The following is a 20,020-nucleotide window of genomic DNA, read 5'->3' as shown; positions in this document are numbered from 1 at the left end:
GCCTCTCAAAAGGACCAAGACCTTTGAATTTACCTGCTTTGCCTTCCTTCCTCCAACACTGCTGCCCCGCAGGCGCCTGTACACTGCAACATCGCCTAGCAGGCCTGAATCTGAGAAATGGGCAGCTCCCGCCTGAGGTAAGTAAAAACGAGCCGGGTGGTAATCCGATTGGGATCGGTACTCCTCAGAGGCTCTGACCTCTTAATGTATTTTCACCGTTAAACCTTGATATTAAAAGCTGAATGGGAAGTTCTGATAATGCACGCCATTTCTGGACAGGAGATTTTGCGTGTACAAAATTTTCAACAAATGTTGTCCTCCTACCAACCTGCCCTTTGCTTCTTTCTTCCCCCCGAAGCCATTGGACCGGGTTTTCCTGAAGGAGATGAGAAACGGGAGTCGGAAAGTCCCTGACCCTGCAAACCCATCTCTATTAAAGAGGCCGCCACCCACCATTTTTTGTTCCAGGGCGGCAGAAGCAGGATGAAGTCCACCTTTGGAGACAGACTTGAGGCAGGCAGATGGTGGCAAGCTGTGTCCATCTCCATTTACAGGGACTCCAACCCAGTTGTAATGATGAATGCCAGGCTCTTAAACCCTCAAACCTCACTGTCCCTCAACAAAATAAGATCCCCCACCCACTCCATGCCTCCTCCATGTCTGCTCTTACCCCCATGCCCCTATGCCCACTCCATGCCCCTCATATTCTCCATGCCCATACCCTCTTTGCCCCCTCTATGCCCTATCACACCTCCATTATCCCCATGCCCCTTCCATCCCCTCATTTATCCTCCATACCTACTCTCCCAGTATCCACTAAGTACAGAACCAATGAGTCATTCGCAAATCTGGCAAGTCCTTGAAATGACCCTGAAACTAAGATAAGCAGGAGGTTTGAAAAGATAGTTTGGAAAAAAAAAACCTGCTTAGTTTCCAACCTCTTAAAAGTGTCAGTCAGCCACAACCATTTATGGTATCAATGTCAGAGGCTTTTCTCCATTTCAAACTTCTTAATTTTATGTAAATAAGCACATAAATCACATTGAAGAAAAGAAGAACTTATTATGAGGAATTAGAGATGCCAATAAAACAAAGATCTTACTCTGCTGCAAACTCTATAAACATTGCCTGCTGAGCTTAGTGCATTAGTTATTCTTGGAGCTCAGCCAAGCATTCATAATGAGGCCATCTGGGATAAAAACAGAAGCCTGCTGCTGTTGATACAGTTGCAAAATTGCAGGGGGTGGGGGGTGTTGGGATTTGAAATGCCCACCCCCACAATGGAGTCAACAAAGGCCGGAGTGCTGTGTGTGGGCTCAGTTTCCATGCTCTTATCCCGAAGGAAAATGTTGGAAGAAGGAATGGGGGTGGGGATCCCTGAATCAGGCTCTACCCTTAACTTTTAAATGCCAATGGACTCCACCCGACTTGACAAAAATCCAGGCCATTGGCTCAGTTGGGTGCCTGCCCAATTTTCCATTATCCATGTTTGAACATTTGAGGTGACTACGAGGAGGCTATTTGGCTAAGGGAAGGCTTCACACGGCCTTCATTAATGTCCACACCGGCATGGACTGTAAGATGGTGAGCGAGAGGGTGTTCCTGGACAATCTTTCTCTGCAATGGAAGCCATGTGAGTAACTATAGCAGCTGTTATGCCCATTCTGACTGAGATCAGCTATGTGCAGAATTGTGATTGAACCAACATTCTTGTGGTCTCTATACCTCAGCTACTCACTGAATGAAGATCCATTGTGTTTAATTAGAAGTTGTCACTATCTTCATTGGGTGCTCACCTATGTAATCTGCTCATTATAACAAATCATTTCTAAATTATATCTTATTTGTTGTTGAACTAATTTTATCTGATTGTTTGGTGAGTGGGGAGTTACTGATCCCCAACAGAATCTTGCACTTCAAGAACTTAATTTAAACTTCAGACGTGCCATGAGTTTTTAATGGTTTGTGCATTAAGCAAGCTACTGATGGTATTTAATATAGAAAGCTGCACTGATTCTGTGGTAGGAATACAAAACTTCAGTTTATTTGATTAACACAGCTAATTCAAAGCCGCTGAAACACCTCACCTTTCAGATGAGATGTTTACCCAAAGCCTGGCTGCCTTCTCAGGTGAAAGACACTGCAGCGCTTTTCAAAGGAGATCAGCAAGTTTCTACCCCTATGCCCTGGTATCAATCAACACCACTGACAACAAAAAAAAAGTCAGTCATTATCACCTTGCAGTTGTGAAATTCTGCTGTGTGAAACTTCGCTGTCACATTTTCTATGTTGCAAAAATGACTGCCCTTCGAAAGGACTTCACTGGCTGCAAAGCACTTTGGGATGTCCTGAGGTTGTGAAAGGTGGGATATAATTGCAGATTTTTTTCCCTTTCTCTTTAAGGGCTTATGTAGAATGTACAATAGAGGCAAAAACAGAAACAGAAATACCTGGAAAAACTCAGCAGGTCTGGCAGCATCGGCGGAGAAGAGCACAGTTGATGTTTCGAGTCCTCACGACCCTTCAACAGAACTAAGTGCTGCCAGACCTGCTGAGTTTTTCCAGGTATTTCTGTTTCTGTTTTTGTTCTGGATTTCCAGCGTCCGCAGTTTTTTGCTTTTATCTCTATGTACAACAGAGGAACAGGCCATTGAGCCCATTGGTCTATGCCAGTGTTTACAAGGGCAGTCTCCCACCTTCACCTGACATTGTCAGCACAACCCTGCGTTCCTTCTTCCAAACGTGTTTACACAGCTTCCCCCCCTTAAATGCATCCACGCTATTTGCCTCAAGCACACATGATAGTGAGTGAGTTATTATCCAAGGAAGGACACAAAAAGCTGCAAACCATAGGCCTGTCATTGGAAAAATGCTGTAATCCATTATTCAGGCAAAAGAGCAGGACATCAACGAAATCATAATATACGCAACCAGTGTCAACGTGGTTTTATGTAAGGAAAATTCTGTTTGACAAGTTTATTGGAGTTCTTTGGGGATGTAATGAGCAGGGTAAACAAAGAGAGATCATGGGATGTAGTAAATTTTGATTTTCAAAAGGCATTCAATAAAATCTTGCTGCACAAAATAAGAGTTCATGGTATTGGGGTGATATATTAGCAAGGATAGAAGATTGACTAGCTAAGAGTGAACAGAGAGCTGGGATAAGTGGGTTCTTTTCAGTTTGGCAAACTCTAACTAGTGAAAATCCAGCCTTAAGGCATCAAGTGTGAGCCCCAGCAAAACTGGAGTCATTGGGAATCAGGGTGAAAACTCTCCACTGGTTGGAGTCATACCAAGCACAAAGAAAGATTGTTGTAGTTGTTGGAGGTCAATCATCTCAGTCCCAGGATATCATTGCAGGAGTTCTTGAGGGAGCACCCTAGACCCAACCACCTTCAGCTGCTTCCTCAATGACCTTCCCTCTATCATAAGATCAGGAGTGGAGATCTTCGCTGATGAATGCATTCAGTACCACTCGCGACTCCTCAGATATGGAAGGAGTCTGTGCTGCAAACAGCAAGACCTGGGCAATACGCGAGAAGCCCAACACAATCCAGGACAAAGCAGCCCGCTGGAATGGCACCCCATCCACCACCATAAACATTCAGTCCATCCATTACTGAAGCACAGTGACTACAGTGTGTAGCATATACACTATTCACTGCAGCAACTCACCAAGGCTCCTTTGACAGCAGCTTTCAAACCTGCCACCTCTACCACAAAGACAGCAGGAAAAAGGGAGCAAGTTCTCCACCAAGTCACACTGCTTTCACTGCTACGAGATCAAAACCCTGGAACTCCCTTCCTAACAGCACCGTGGGAGTACCTATACGCTATGGACTGTCATGGTTCAAGAAGGCATGGAATGCTGGTCTTGCAAGGGGAGCCCACATCTCATGAACAAGTTAAAAAAATACACTGACTACAGCACTGACAGCAGAGGGTGGGGAGTTAAGCATTCCTACTGAAACTGGGAAAAGGAGGGAAGTTGGCTTCCAAAGGAATTGATGCTGGGACCACTCCTGTTCACAATTTGTGTTCATGATTGGACTTGGGAATCAAAGGAGCAATTCCAAAATGTGCAGACGACGCTGCATAATTTATACTAAACTCCATGAAGTTTTTAGTAAACTTGAAAAAATGGGTGTCTAACTGGCAGTTGAATTTCAATAATGTGAAATGAAATTTGGTGCATTTTGAGAGTTGAAATAGCAAGGCCAAATACTGCCTGGATTAAAAAAGGGACAGCATTGGGACAGAAGAACATGGGAGTAAAGATCACCCAAAATAGTGTTGCAGGTTAACATGACCATCAAATCATCAAACAACTAAGTGATATTAAACTTGTATAGAACCTTGGTTAAACTACACTCATGGTGGCCCATTGGTCACTGGGCCAGTGATCCAGAGGCCCAGGTTGATTTTTTTTGGGGACAAGGGTTCATATCCCACCACAGCAACTGGTGGAATTTAAATTCAATTATTAAATTGGGAATTTTTTAAAAAAAGCTAGTATCAGTGATGGTGACCATGAAACTATCGGTGATTGCTATCACTGATTGTTCTCTTGCGGAAAGGAAATCTGCCCTCCTTACCCAGTCTGGCCCACATGTGACTCCAGGCCCACAGCTCCTCTGAAATGGCCAAGCAAGCAACTCAGTTCGAGGGCAATTAGGGATGGGCCACAAATGCTGGCCTTGCCAGTGACACCCACATCCAGTGAAGAGCAAAGAAAAACCATTTGGAATGATGTGCACAGCTGTAGTCTCCATTTTACAAAAAAGAATGTAGAGGTAAAAAATGCAAGATAGATTTACCTGGATAAAACCAGGACCGTGAGTCTATAGCTATCGGGGAAAGATTGAACTGAGCGGGTTCCTTTTACCTCTCTAGAAAACTGAGACATGGCCTGATAGAGTCTTTAAGATAAGGAAAGGGTTGGGTCAAGTAGAAGTGGAGAAAAGATTTTCTATCTATGCCGTGGCTAACTCTACAGATAATAAATATAAGATAGTCACCGATAATTCTAATTGAGAACTCTAAAGGAAGTATTTTTACTTCAAGAATGGTGAGAATGTGCAGACTTGTTACCACAGGGAGAGGAACTGAGGCAAAACAACACATTTAAGGAGAAGCTAGATAAGCAATAGAAGGGAATAGCAGAGTCCACTCACAGGGTTAGCTGGAGAAGGGTGGGAGGAGGCTCATGTGGAGCATATAAACATTTCCAGAGACAGGTTGTTCTGCAGATGTATTGTTAACCTGACATAAACTATGAACTGCAGTATTATAATATCGAGCAGCATTTCACCGTGAGTCAGCTATAAGCTTTCATACCTGTGATGGTAAATGTAAAGATATTTCTGGAGATCATTTGATTTTTTAAAATGAGTTTAGTGATTTTTAAGCACCTGCAGGTCTGAAATTTTATGACCTCCCCACAACCCCCTCTCCCCCTGCACTACACCCCCACCCACCCCAGCAGTGGGGAGCTGGGGCATGTAAAATATCTTGGGTGGCCAGCCCACCTCCAACTCATTCATTATAATATGGGTGGTGGTGGGGGGGAAGTGGGGGATGTGGTGGAGTAAGGTCGCCTGCCCTTAGGCCTATTTAATCCTTCTCCACCGACGCACAATGGCAGCAGTTTGTACCATCTGCAAGATGAACTGCAGGAACTCTCCAAGCCTCCTTAGACTGTGCCTTCCAAACCCATAACCTCTACCATGACAAGTCAGCAGACACATGCGAACACCACCATGACCACTGCCACCTAGACTGACAAGGGCAGCAGATAGATTGGTAACACCACCACCTGGTAGCTCACCTCCAAGCCCCCCACCATCCTGACTTGGAAATATATTGTCGTTCCTTCGCTGTCGCTGGGTCAAAATCCTGGCACTCCCTCCCTAACAGCACTGTGGGTGTATCTACACCGCATGGACTGCAGCGGTTCAAGAAGGCAGCTCACCGCCACCTTCTCAAGGGGCAATTAGGGATGGACAATAAATGCTGGCCCAGCCAGCGAAGCCCATGTTCCATGAATGAATGAAAATAAAATTAAGGGCCTCAGTTCGACTCTACTGGACATTGGCAGGTGGGCAAGAGTGGAAAGATCATTTTTAAAACAGCTTTTTTTGAAAAAGCGGAAAGGAAGTGAGGTGGGGGGGTCATCAATCGGGCAGGGGCGATCCCACCCACTCCCGCCAAGAGTTCACACACCCCCCCCCCCAGCCCCCAACCCCTCCACCCACCCCCTTTTGTCCCTCCCCACCCGGCCTCCAAAACCTGACTGCCCACACCTCATTTCCTCACCACCACTTCCCCCCTCCTCCACCACCATCCCACTAACCCCTTCTTACCCTAAAAGCCTGGGACTTGACTCACTCTAGCCACCATAGCTGTCCTTTGTGGGCCTTCCTCCCACCCCCCCAGCAGCGCCCACTACCGAGCTCGGGTGCCGCTGGGAGTGCTGGCCAATCGGAGGGCGGGACTTCCTCCCACTGAGGGGCTGAAGTCTGGCCCTCAGCCTGTTTGTTGCCCCCGGTGTGTTATTGCTGTGAGGGAGGCTTTGCAAAAGTCTTGCTGTGTAAAACGCAAGCAGTAGCTGCCCCCCTGTGCTTACAGTCCACACAAAGCTCCTCTCGCCCTGCCTTGTCTTACCCTTGCAGCAGATCCATTCATTCCCTTCTCCCTCATACTGTTATGAATAAAACACTCCAGCATGTTACAGGACACAACTAACGATATTCACTTGAGTTTCAATTCGAAACGTTTACCAGTTTCCTGGCTTTGAAGGAAAAAGGCAAAGGAAATCATTTGAAAAATGAAGTTCCCAATGAAAGAAATGACTGAAACACGTTGCATTTTTACTGGTAAAGGGTAAACCTGGTTAACATCATTTGATTTTCTTTTAAAAAAAACCTAAAGAAGGTGTTGATATGCAAATTAGAAAATGACATTCATCATTCCTCAGAATCAGTCACTGCCTGAATGTGGCAACTATCACTGAGACATTCAATGCTGGTCTCTTAGTCAAGATATAACCAAAACCCTTGAAGCTTTCTTTATCAATTCTATTAATGCTCCTGTTATTACATCCTGCTGCATCTTGATTGTCTATAATAAAGAACTTGTATTTATTTCACACTTTCATAGCCTCAGGATATCCCCTAAACGTTTTATAATCAATTAATTACTTTTGAAGTGTCGTGTCATTGGAAATACACCAGCCGATATTCACCCAGCAAACTCCCAGAGACAGCACCATGATAATGATTGGATAATCTATCTTACTGGTGTTGGTTGAAGCATAAATATTGGCCAGAGAGATCAGGGGGAAACTGCTTGCACTTCTGCAAACTAGCGCAATGGGATTTTTAACATCCACATGAGAGAGAAGAAAGCTTTCAGTTTAATAAAACATCTAAAATACAGCACAGCCTTGCCTCAGTACTACACAGGAATGTCAACTCAGAATTTGTGTTCAAGCCTCTGATGTGGGACTTGCATCCACAAACTTTCTAACTCAGTGGTGACCGCTACTGACCACAGCTGACACTCTATGAATATTTTCTAGAATAAGTTATTTCTAACCTTTATCTCTCTTTAAGTAATCTAAGTCCTTCATAATGCCTTTAATCAACTTTATTCTTAATTTATCTCCCCAGTCCCTAATTTCCTTGGTTAATTATAAACTAATGCACCGGGCTTACCTTATCTGTACCATTCAATATTTAATGAACTTCCTTGGGAGCTACCTGTAACTGTTCTTTTCCCTATGCAGTATGGTTAAAGATTAGTTAAAACACCTTTCAATTGGACCAGCCCAGGAATCTATATTTCTAAGGAATATAGAGCTAAGCTATTTGACTTGCTTGTATTTTCTATGCAGTAACACAGCTCTCCTGCCTATTCCTCTTTATTGCCATTCAACCCAACAGGTCTTTGTTGTTTATACATGCTCCACATAAACCTTCTCACAGCCCTCCTCATCCCTCCCTATCAGTATGTCATTCTATAATTTTCCCCCTCATGTCATTATCTAGCCTCCTCTTAAATGCACCTATTCACCTCAGCTCCTTCCTGTGTATCCCAAGTACCACATTCTCACCACTCTCTCAGTTAGGCAGTCTCTCCTGGGTTTCTGATTGGGTTTATTAGTAACTATCTTGTTTTAATGGCCTCCCAATTCAAAAGTGGGAACATCTACTCCATGTCTACCGTGTCAAACTCTTTCACAATGTTAATGACATCTATCAGGGCACCACCACCATCCCCACCTCCCTCCCTCACCCCCAACCCTAAGCACACCACCCATCCCCTCACCCCTAAATGAGGGATAAATATTGGCCTGAGAAACCAAGGGAAACTGCCCTGCTCTTCTGGAAAATAGCGCCGTGGGATCTTTTATGTCCACAGGACATAAAAGGACATACAGGAGCAGAAACTTCTCAGTTTAACAAAACATGTCAAAGAGCAATCTCTTGGCCTTCCTGAGTTAGTGTGGGATCGCTGGGGAGATTTGGATCCATCTTCCCCAAGTCCAGTAAAATTGGACTGCTATTTACAACCTCTTCAACTAGAGTAGGGTTATGGTAGAGGAGGGGTAAGGTGCCAAAAGCCTACCTTCCTGGACCCTCCCCATGAAGTTCAGTGAGGTCAATGACCCATACAGCAATACAATCCCTCCCCCCCCTGTAGTAACTGAGGATATAGCCCTTCCTGCTGTCTATCAGGGATCACATGATGTTCTGGGAGGCTATGTCCAAAGAGCCCTTAGCATGGGCAACATGGGGGGCGGGGGGGAAGGGGAAGGTCTTCCTGTCAAGAGTCCTGATCGAGTATATAGCACCTGAAAAGCTCTGTAATAAAGTTTATCTGTTTCTTGTTGAAACCTTTCCACTCCATCGAGTCATTACACCCATTCTCGCACGTCGCCAGGTGTTTTTGTAGGTGCATTTTCATCCAGATTTATTATTGAGCTGACAGGTCTGCTAATGCCTGCTTTCTGTACAAAACAAAAGTAAACTAGTCACAAGTGGGTAGAAGGAATTATTTTGACGGCTGTTTAAACAAAACATTAATGGGTTAAAATATTAAGGCCTTTGGTAATATATTGGACAAAGAAATTTCAAAGAGAGAGGGAGAATCCCCTACTCCCTCGGTCTCTGTTCCCTTTTCATCGCCAGCATTATACCCAGCTCTATTACCCGCAGGGCAGAGAATGTTAAAAGGAGGTTTCATAGAGGCATTAACAGAGTTAATAAAGAGAAATTGTTTTCACTGGCAGGAGAGTCAGTAACCAGAGGACACAGATTTAAATTAATTGGCAGAGAGAAGATGAGGAATGCTTATTTACACAACGAGTTGTTGTGATCTGGGACGTACAGCCTGAAGGGGTGGTGGAAGCAGGTACAAGAGTGACTTTTGAAAGTGAATTGGGCATATAGGATAAAGATTGTAGGGTCCTGGGGATTGATCGGGGACTGAGGCTAATTGGTAGCTCTTTAGCACAGGTAGGATGGGCCAAATGGTTGCCTCCTGTGCTTTATGATTGCATAATGACCCATAGAAGTTGTGGTCCACACATTTTTCACAATTTGGAGACCGCATGGGCAAAGGGGAAGTATCCTACACCATGACAGTGTCAGTAGGAGTGACCACCGCACAGTCATTGTGGTGACGAAGTCCGCCTTCACATTGAGGATACCTTCAATCATGTTGTGTAGCACTACCACCGTGCTAAATGGGATAGATTTCAAACAGATCTAGCAACTCAAGACTGGGCATCCATGAGACGCTGTGGGCCATCAGCAGCAGAATTGTACTCGAACACAGTCTGTAACCTCATGGCCCAGCATATCCCCCACTCTACCATTACCATCAAGCCAGGGGATCAACACTGGTTCAATGAAAAGTGCAGGAGGGCATGTCAGGAGCAGCACCAGGCATACCTAAAAATGAGGTGTCAACCTGGTGAAGCTATAACACAGGACTACTTGTATTCCAAACAGCATAGCAGCAGGTGATTGACGGAGCTAAGCGATCCCACAACCAATGGGTCAGATCTAAGCTCCTCAGTCATATCACATTCAGTCGTGAATGGTGGTAGGCAATTAAACAACTCACTGGAGGAGGCACCACAAATATCCCTATCCTCAATCATGGAGGAGTCCAACACATCAATGCATTTGCTACAATCTTCAGCCAGAAGTGCCATGTGGATGACCCATCTCAGCCTCCTCCGGAGGTCCCCAGCATCACAGCTGCTAGTCTTCAGCCAATTCGATTCACTCTACGTGATGTCAAGAAACGGCTGAAGGCACTGGATACTGCAAAGGCTATGGGCTCTGACAATATTCCAGCAATAGTACTGAAGACTTGTGCTCCAGAACTTGCTGTGCCCCTCGCCAAGTTGTCCCAGTGCAGCTACAACACTGGCATCTACCCGGCTATGTGGAAAATTATCCAGGTATGTCCTGTACACAAGAAGTGGGATAAATCCAACCCAGCCAATTACTGGCCCATCAGCCTACTCTTGATCATCGTTGGAGTAAAGGAAGGGGTCATCAACAATGCTATCAAGAGGAATTTGCTTAGCAATAGCCTGCTCACTGATGCCTACTTTGAGTTCCGCCAGGGTCACTCAGCTCCTGACCTCATGACAGCCTTGGTTCAAACATGGATAAAAGTGCTAAACTCTTGAGGTGAGGTAAGAGTGACAGACCTTGACATCAAGGGCACATTTAACTGAGCGTAACATTAAGGAGCCTTAGTAAAACTGGAGTCAATGGGAATCAGGGGGAAATCTCTCCGCTGGTTGGAGTCATACCAAACACAAAGGAAGGTGGCTGTGATTGTTGGAGGCTATCGCTGCAGGAGCTCCTCAGGGTAGTGTCCTAGGTCCAACCATCTTCAGCTGCTTGGTCAACGACCTCCCTTCCATCATAAGGTCAGAAGCAGCATTTATTGCTAAGGGGTTGGAATTTAAAAATAGGGAAGTCTCGGTACAACTGTACAAGGGTGTTGGTGAGGCTGCACCTGGAGTACTGTGTACGGTTTTGGTCCCTGTATTTAACTGGTATTGGAGGCAGTTCAAAGGGGATTCATTAGGCTGACTCCTGGGATGAAGGGATTGAACTATCAAGAATGGCTAAACAGGTTAGGCCTTTATTCATTAGAGTTTAGAAGAATGACAGGTGATCTAATTGAAATGTACAAGCTTTTCAGGGGACTTAACAGGGTAAATATTGAGGAGATGTTTCCACTAGTGGGATAATCTCGAATTAGGGGGCAAAGTTACAGAATAAGGGAACACTCATTAAATACTGAGATGCGAAGGAATTTCTTCTCTCAGGCGGTAGTAAATGTCTGGAATTCTCTACCCCAGAGAATTGTGAAATACTGAAAGTATTTAAAGAGGAAGCTAATAGATTTTTGAAATATTGTAGAGTTGAGGGTTATGAGGAGCTGGCACAAAAGAGGAGTTGAGGCCTCAGGCAGATCCCAGAATCACGGAATTACACAGTGCAGAAGAGGCCCTTCAGCCCATCGAGTCTGCACCGACATGTGAGGAACACCTGACTTACCTACCTGATCCCATTTACCAGCACTTGGCCCATAGCCTTGAATGTTATGATGTGCCAAGTGCTCATCCAGGTACTTTTTAAAGGATGTGAGACAACCCGCCTCCACCACCCTCCCAGGCAGCGCATTCCAGACCGTCACCACCCTCTGGGTAAAAAGGTTTCCTCACATCCCCCTTAAACCTCCTGCCCCTCACCTTGAACTTATGTCCCCTCATGACTGACTGTTCAGTGAAGGGAAACAGCTGCTCCCTATCCACGATGTCCATACCCCTCATAATCTTGTACACCTCGATCAGGTCGCCTCTCAGTCTTCTCTGCTCCAACAAAAACAACCCAAGTCTATCCAACCTCTCTTTACAACTTAAATGTTTCATCCCAGGCAACATCCTGGTGAATCTCCTGTGCAACCCCTCCAGTGCAATCACATCCTTCCTATAATGTGGCAACCAGAACTGCACACAGTACTCCAGCTGTGGCCTCACCAAGGTTCTATACAATGCCAACATGACCTCCCTACTTTTGTAATCTATGTCTCGATTGATAAAGGCAAATGTCCCAAATGCCTTTTTCACCACCCCACTAACATGCCCCTCCACCTTCAGAGATCTATGGACACACACGCCAAGGTCCCTTTGTTCCTCAGAACTTCCTAGTGTCATGCCATTCATTGAATACTTCCTTGTCAAATTACTCCTTCCAAGTTGAATCACCTCACACTTTTCAAGGTTAAATTCCATCTGCCACTTATCTGCCTATTTGACCATCCCGTCTATTTCTTCCTGTAGCCCAAGACACTCAACTTCACTGTTAAACACCCGGCCAATCTTTGTGTCATCCACAAACTTACTAATCCTATTACCCACATAGTCATCTATGTCATTTATATAAATGACGAATAATAGGGGACCCAGCACAGATCCCTGTGGTATGGCACTGGACACTGGCTTCCAATCACTAAAGCAGCCTTCTGTCATCACTCTCTGTCTCCTACAAATAAGCCAATTTTGAATCGACCCTATCAAATTACCCTGTATCCCTTGTGCATTTGCCTTCTTTATAAGTCTCCCATGTGGGACCTTGCCAAAGGCTTTGCTGAAATCCATATAAACTACATCAACTGCACTACCCTCATCTACACACCTGTTCACCTCCTCAAAACATTCAATCACATTTGTTAGGCGTGACCTCCCTCTGACAAAGCCATGCTGACTGTCCCTGATCAAACCTTGCCTCTCAAGTGGAGATAGATTCTCTCCTTCAGAATTTTCTCCAATAGTTTCCCTACCACTGATATGAGACTCACTGGCCTGTAGTTCCCTGGCTTATCTCTACAACCCTTCTTAAATAGCGGAACCACATTAGATGTCTCCAGTCCTCTGGCACCTCCCCCATGGCCAGAGAGGAATTAAAAATTTGGGTCAGAGCCCCTGCGATCTCTTCCCTTGCCTCCCTCAGCAGTCTGGGACACAAATCATCCTGACCTAGAGACTTGTCCACTTTTAAGCCTGCCAACACCTCCAATACCTTGTCACTCCCTGTACCAATTTACTTAAGAATCTTACAGCCTCTGCCCCTGAGTTTGATACCTTCATCCTCATTCCATTGGGTGAAGACGGACGTGAAGTATTCGTTCAACACTCTACCGATGAACTCTGGCTCCATCCATAGATTACCCCCTTGGTCTCTTATGGGCCCTACTCCTTCCCTGGTTATCCCCTTCCCATTGATATACTTACAGAATATCTTGGGATTTTCCCTACTTCTACCAGCCAGAGCTTTCTCATATCCCCTCTTTGCTCTCCTAATTGCTTTCTTAAGCTCCACCCTGCACTGTCTGTATCCACTAATGCCTCTGCTGATTTGCTCCCCTTGTATCTGCTAAATGCCTCTCTTTTCCTTCTCATCGTATCCTGAATATCTCTGGTCATCCATGGTTCTCTGGGCTTGTTACTCCTTCCTATCACCCTAGAGGGAATATGTTGAGCCTGTACCCTTCCCATTCCCTTTTTGAATGCCCCCCACTGCCCTTCTATAGATTTCCCCACAAGTAGCTGTTCCCAGTCTACCTTGGCCAGATCCTGCCTTATTTTACTAAAATTCACTCTCCCCAAATCCAAAACATTTTTTTGCAACTTGTCTATTACTTTATCCATAACAAGCTTAAACTGTACCAAGTTGTGGTCGCTATCACTAAAATGCTCCCCCACCACCACCTCAGCCACCTGTCCGGCTTCATTCCCCAGAATTATGTCCAGCAATACACCATCCCTTGTTGGACCCTCTACATCTTGACCTAAAAAGTTTTCCTGTACACATTTCAAGAAATCCACTCCATCCAAGCCCTTAACACTATGTCTATCCCAATTAATGTTGGGAAAGTTGAAACCACCTAATATAATTACCCTATTGTTATTGTTTTTACACATCTCCGCAAATTGTACATATATGTGCTCCTCAATTTCCCACTGACTATCTGGGGGTCTGTAATAAACACCTAAAAATGTGGTTACCCCTTTTTTATTCCTAAGCTCTACCCACAAAGCTTCATTCGATGTCCCCTCCAAGATATCATCTCTCCTTACTGCAGTAACCAACACCTTAACTAATAATGCAAAGCCTTCTCCTCTTTGACCCCCTTCCCTGTCTCACCTGAAGATTCTATATCCCAGAATGTTGAGCTGCCAATCCTGCCCTTCCCTCAACCACATCTCAGTGATGGCTACTATATCACAATTCCACATGTCAATTCTCATCCTTAACTCATCCATTTTACCTGTAATTCTCCTGGCATTAAAGTAGAGGCCATTCAGCCTTGCCTTACTCCCTTGTAACTTAATGCAGCTGTACTCCCTCTGACTTGATTGTTTTATTGTATTATGATGTGTCCCTATTCTGCTAACATTCTGTGTCCCCTCCCCTTGTTGAATTAGTATAAACTCCTCCCAACAGCACTAGCAAACCCGCCCACAAGGATGTTAGTCCCACTCTGGTTCAGATGTAGACTGTCCCACTTGTATAGGTCCCACCTTCCCCAGAAATGGCCCCAGTGATCCAGGAATCTAAACCCTCCCTCCTGCACCAACTCTTAAGCCACATATTCATCTGCCCTATTCTCCTATTTCTGAGCTTGCTAGCACGTGGCACTGGGAGTAATCCAGAGATTACAACCCAAGAGGTTTTGCTTTTTAATCTACTGCCTAACTCCCTGAATTCTTGATGCAAGACCTCATCCCTCTTTCTGCCTCTGTCATTGGTACCAACATGTACCTTAACCTCTGCCTTATCACCCTCCCCCTTCAGGATGCCCTGCAGCTGTTCAGTGACATCCTGGACCCTGGCACCAGGGAGGCAACACACCATCCTGAAGTCACATTGACAGCCACAGTAGCGCCTATCTGTTCCCCTGACTACAGAATCCCCTATTACTATTGTTCCTCCACTCTTCCTCCCCTCCTGTACACATCAGCCATGATCTTATTGAATGGCAGGGCAGGCTTGAGGGGCCCAAAGGCCTACTGCTGCTCCTGTTTCTTCTGCTCTTATGTTCTTAAGTCAGGAGTGTGATGGAATACTCCCCACTTGCCTGGATGAGTGCAGCTCCCACAACACTTAAGAAGCTTGACACCATCCAGGACAACGTAGTGCACTTGACTGGCACCACATCTACAAACATTCACTCCCTCCACCACCAACACATAGTAGCAGCAGTGTGTGTACCATCTACAAGATACACTGCAGGAATTCACCAAAACTCCTTAGACAGCACCTTCCAATCACATGACCACTGCCATCTAGAAGGACAAGAGCAGCAGATAGATGGGAACACCACCACCTGGTAGCTCCTCTCCAAGTCGCTCACCACCCTGACTTGGAAATATATTTCCGTTCCTTTACTGTCGCTGGATCAAAATCCTGGAACTCCCTCCCTAACAACACTGTGGATGTACCCACACCATGTGGACTACAGTGGTTCAAGAAGGCAGCTCACCACCACCTTCTCAATGGCAACTGCGAATGGGTAATAAATGCTGGTCCAGCCAGCGAAGCCCACAACCCGTGAATGAATAAAAACCAAGAGCATGGTGAAGTCTGCCGATCTTTCAGGCATGGGTGAAGGATAACTCCTGTTTATCTATTATGGCCACGAGTGCTGTTACAGCCGGAGTGTAAACATACTTCCTGCTTGCCATATTGGAGTATTATTAGGCCAAGTAATCCCTAAAAAGATCAACGCTCTAGGCCAAATGGTTAAATTTTTACCTTAAAGCCTGAGCAATGACCTGGCAATGTGAATCTCCCAATACTGGGCATCTCCTTCAGAATCAATGCTGAAAGCAAAAAACTGACACCAGTTAATAACCGTATGAAGTAGTTTCTCCTCAATCATTATAAGTCTCCAGTGTAATTAAGGCACCCGCCCATCCAAAGCATTTAAGCAAGTGATGTGAGGATGGCAGGTTCAAACCATTTCAGCCTTTATACGCTCCAAATTACAACTGAGGCCATGTGAAGTGAAGTTTTAAATAAATTCCAGCTTACCCATAGATTCAAGAACTTTTAAAGCTAGTTTTTTATTTCAACTTTTTAATATTAACAAAGAGCTCACATTCCAGTCAGCTGTCGGAGAGCATTAAATCTCGCTGGTGCTCACATATAAATGAATACACTCTGAGCACGCACAGAGTTCTATTTCTCAGGTTAGAAGGCAGTGGAGGAGCTGTTAGGGATGGACGGCTTGCATTTATATAGTGCCTTTCACAACCTCAGGATCTCTCAAAACCTTTACAGCCAATGAAGTACTTTTGAAGGGTAGTCACTGCAATAGTGTAGGAATCACAGCAGCCAATTTGAACTCAGCAACATCCTCTAAACAGCAATCTGATGATCACATGATCTGATTAAGGGATATTGGTTGAGGGATGAATATTGCCCGGGCATTAGCAATTCTTCCCTGGTTCCTCTTGAACATTGTGACATATGATCTTTTACATCCAACTAAGAGGTCAGACAGGGTTTTGGTTTGAAACTTCAGATGGATTGACAATTGGGTCGGACTTCCATTCCGTTTGAAATTACTTACCTGTAAATTCAGGCGATCCTATCTCGCCTGACCTTCCAACTCAGGTAGCACAGCGCGATCCCAGGGCCCACAGTCGAGGACAGTTCAGTCCAAGGTAGGTAAGCCACACCCATTTTTGCACTGCACTAGTTGCTGTAAACCAGGTAAGTTTAAAGGCCCAGCCAAACTTAAAGGCCTTTGACAAGCCAGGGAGAAGGTAGATGTATAAGGTAAGCGGTGAGGATTTGAAAGAATCTGGAGTCAGCCCTGAGATGGTGGGGGTTAGGAGTTGGGCCTGAGGAGTGATATTGGGCGTTGGGCCTGGGGGGTGATGAGGCAGTTGCGAGTTCATGCATCGGTTGGGGGGGAGGGGGGGTGGGGGGGGTGTCGGGAGTCAGGGGCCAGGAGAAGGGCCTGGTGGAGGTCAGGAATCGGGAGCCATGCGTGGGGCAGGGGGTTTAGGGAGTTGGCCTGGGGATGGAGGGAAGAGTCAGGAGTCGGGCCTGGGTGGGGCAAGTCGGGTGCTGGGTTGGGCCTGGCCGAGCTCCGTGTGGTGGCAGAGGGGTCACCCCAGGGGAATCTGTGGGGGATGTGTCCACTGGGGCTTGGTAGGCTAGGAAGGTCACATAGGGGCGTCGGTGTGGGTCAGTCCAATAGTTACCCACAATTTAGAAGTAGCTTTAATTCTCCTAACTTTTCCTGGGTAACTATTGCTGTAACACAGTCGGAACCATCCGAAGTCTGCAAGTTAAATTGCATTTTGGATCGTTCCCAGTGCAGGGCAATTGTCCTTTGGAATTTTGAATTCCCTGGGAAACTGCTGAGCTGTCATTACTTGGGAAACTCCAGTGGGTGTGGGCGGGTCAGGGCAGGGAGGGTTCCCCAGAGCATCTTTGGGGTACCACCCCACCCCCCCCCAACCCCCCCCCCCCACAAGATACACTGCCCCAGAGCTCAAAAGTTACGACCAAATATCTCATTCTAAAAAGTGTGCCTCCCTCAGAGTCCTGCACTGGACTGTCAGCCGACACATTTGATGCTCGTGATTCTGAACTACCAACCCATAAATTCCTGACCTAGAGGAAAGAATGTGACCCGTTATTTTAACTGATCCTATGTACTCTAAACAGACAATAATTTGTAACCGGTACCTGTAGTCCAATTCCTCCCTTAGTGCGTGCCCTGCTTGTCATTTCCCTACTATTTTCTGTCGTTAATGAAGGTCATTAATCCCGCTTGAAGCTTTTGAATCTGCATTCTTTTTGCACTGGTTGATGTTGCTTAATGCCAGCTGTAAATTGGCATGTGTGGATATTTATTGCATGGCAGATGTTGATATTGTTAAGAGCAGGTGAGGATGGGTGCAATGACTCTTCTCTTTTACCACTCCTCATCTGCTTGTAGCAGAGGTTTTGAATTGTAAATGGAAATTATATTGCTAATTCAGTATGTACTAGAGTGCGTGCAGTTTGTAAGACATAAGCTATACAGATATTCTTGGGGTAAACATGTAAGGAGTTAGCTTTATTGTATTAAAGCCCTCCCAGGTAAAATATTAAAAATGTTCAAAAATGTACAAATACATCCGACTTCCCACTAACACGTGCAAACATTTGGTCAAATCCTAAGCATGCAGAAAAAAAAAACTTTACAGAGTATCAACGATTAAATTTGGTCAAGTTAGAGTGCAGATTAAATAAAAGGACAGTCAATAAAGATTCACGGATTGTATCCAGAGGCGTTGGTTCTTCAACTGAGGCAGCTGGTTTAAAGTGATGGCTGGTGTGCCCCCTTTCTCCTTCAAACATGGTTGTAGAATTCCAATTATTTCAGTAGGGAGTCTCTGTCTGCTGTAGGAGTGTAGACACACTTCTGCCTCAGCAAATCAGATTTCAAAGCTTAGAGAGAACACTGTAGTGTTATGATCCCAGCTGAGGTTACTCCTGGATAAGCTTGATCCCAAAGTGGAACCCAGTTTGATAGAACCTAACTTGTATTTGTTTGTTCAGATACGTGGCCAGTTAGCTTAACATCTGCTATTGGGAAAATGGTAGAGGCTGTTATAAAGGATGTGATAGCAGGGGATTTAGAAATACATAGTCTAATCAAGCAGAGTCAGAATGGCTTCATGAGGGGGAAGTCATGCCTGACAAATTTAGTAGAATTCTTTGAGGAGGTAACAAGCAGGATAGATAAAGGGTAATTACATCAGCAGATGTAATATATTTGGATTCCCAAAATGCTTCCAATAAAGTACCACACATAAGGCTACTAAATAAGATAAGAGCCCATGGTGTTGAGGGTAGTATATTACCATGGATAGAGGATTGGCTAACTAATGGAGGACAGAGAGTAGCGAGAGTTAAGGGGGGCATTTTCAGGATGGCAACCTGTAACTAGTGGAGTGCCACAGGGATCAGTGCTGGGGCCTCAATTATTTACAATATATATTAATGACTTAGATGAGGGAAGTGAATGTACAATCATTAAGTTTGTGGATGACACAAAAATAGGTGGGAAGGCATGTGGTGAGGATGATACAAAGAGTCAACAGAGGGATAGAGACAGGTTAAGTGAATGGGCAAAAACTTGGCCGGTGGAATATAATGTGTGAAAATTTGAGGTTATGCACTTTAGCAGGAAGAATAGAGGAGCTGAATATTATTTAAATGGAGAAAGACTGCAGAAAGCTGCAGCACAGAGGGATTTGGGAGTCCTCATGCTTGAATCCCAAAAAGCTAACATACAAGTTCAACAGGTAATTGGGAAGGCAAATGGAATGTTGGCCTTTATTTCAAAGGGAATGGAGCATAAAAATAGGGAAGTTTGCTAAAACTATATAAGACATTAATTAAACCACAACTAGAATACAGTGAACAATTTTGGTCCCCTTATCTATGGAAAGATATACTGGCATTGGAGGCAGTCCAGAGACAGTTCATTAGGTTGATCCTGGGTATGGAGGGATTTTCTTATGAGGAGAGGTTGAGTAGGTTGGGCCTGTACTCATTGGAGTTTGGAAGAATGAGGGGCAACCTTATTGAAACATATAAGATTCTGAGGGGGCTCAGCATCTATGCTGAGAGGTTGTTTCCTCTTGTGGGACAGTCTAGGACCAGAGGGCATAATCTCAGAGTAAGGCGGTGCCCATTTAAATGAGATCAGGGGGAATTTTTTCTCTCAGAGGGTAGTGAATCTATGGAATTCTTTACTGCTGTAGAGGCTGGGTCATTAAGTATATTCAAGGCTGAGATGGACAGATTTTTAATCAGTAAGGGAATCAAGGGTTATGGGGAAAAGGAAGGAAAGTGGAGTTGAGGATTATCAGATCATTGAATTATGGAGCAGGCTCAATGGGCTGAATGGCCTA

Source organism: Carcharodon carcharias, chromosome 8 (genome assembly GCF_017639515.1).
Source record: "Carcharodon carcharias isolate sCarCar2 chromosome 8, sCarCar2.pri, whole genome shotgun sequence".
Lineage (NCBI taxonomy): Eukaryota > Metazoa > Chordata > Chondrichthyes > Lamniformes > Lamnidae > Carcharodon > Carcharodon carcharias.
This window is presented reverse-complemented; position numbering follows the sequence as displayed.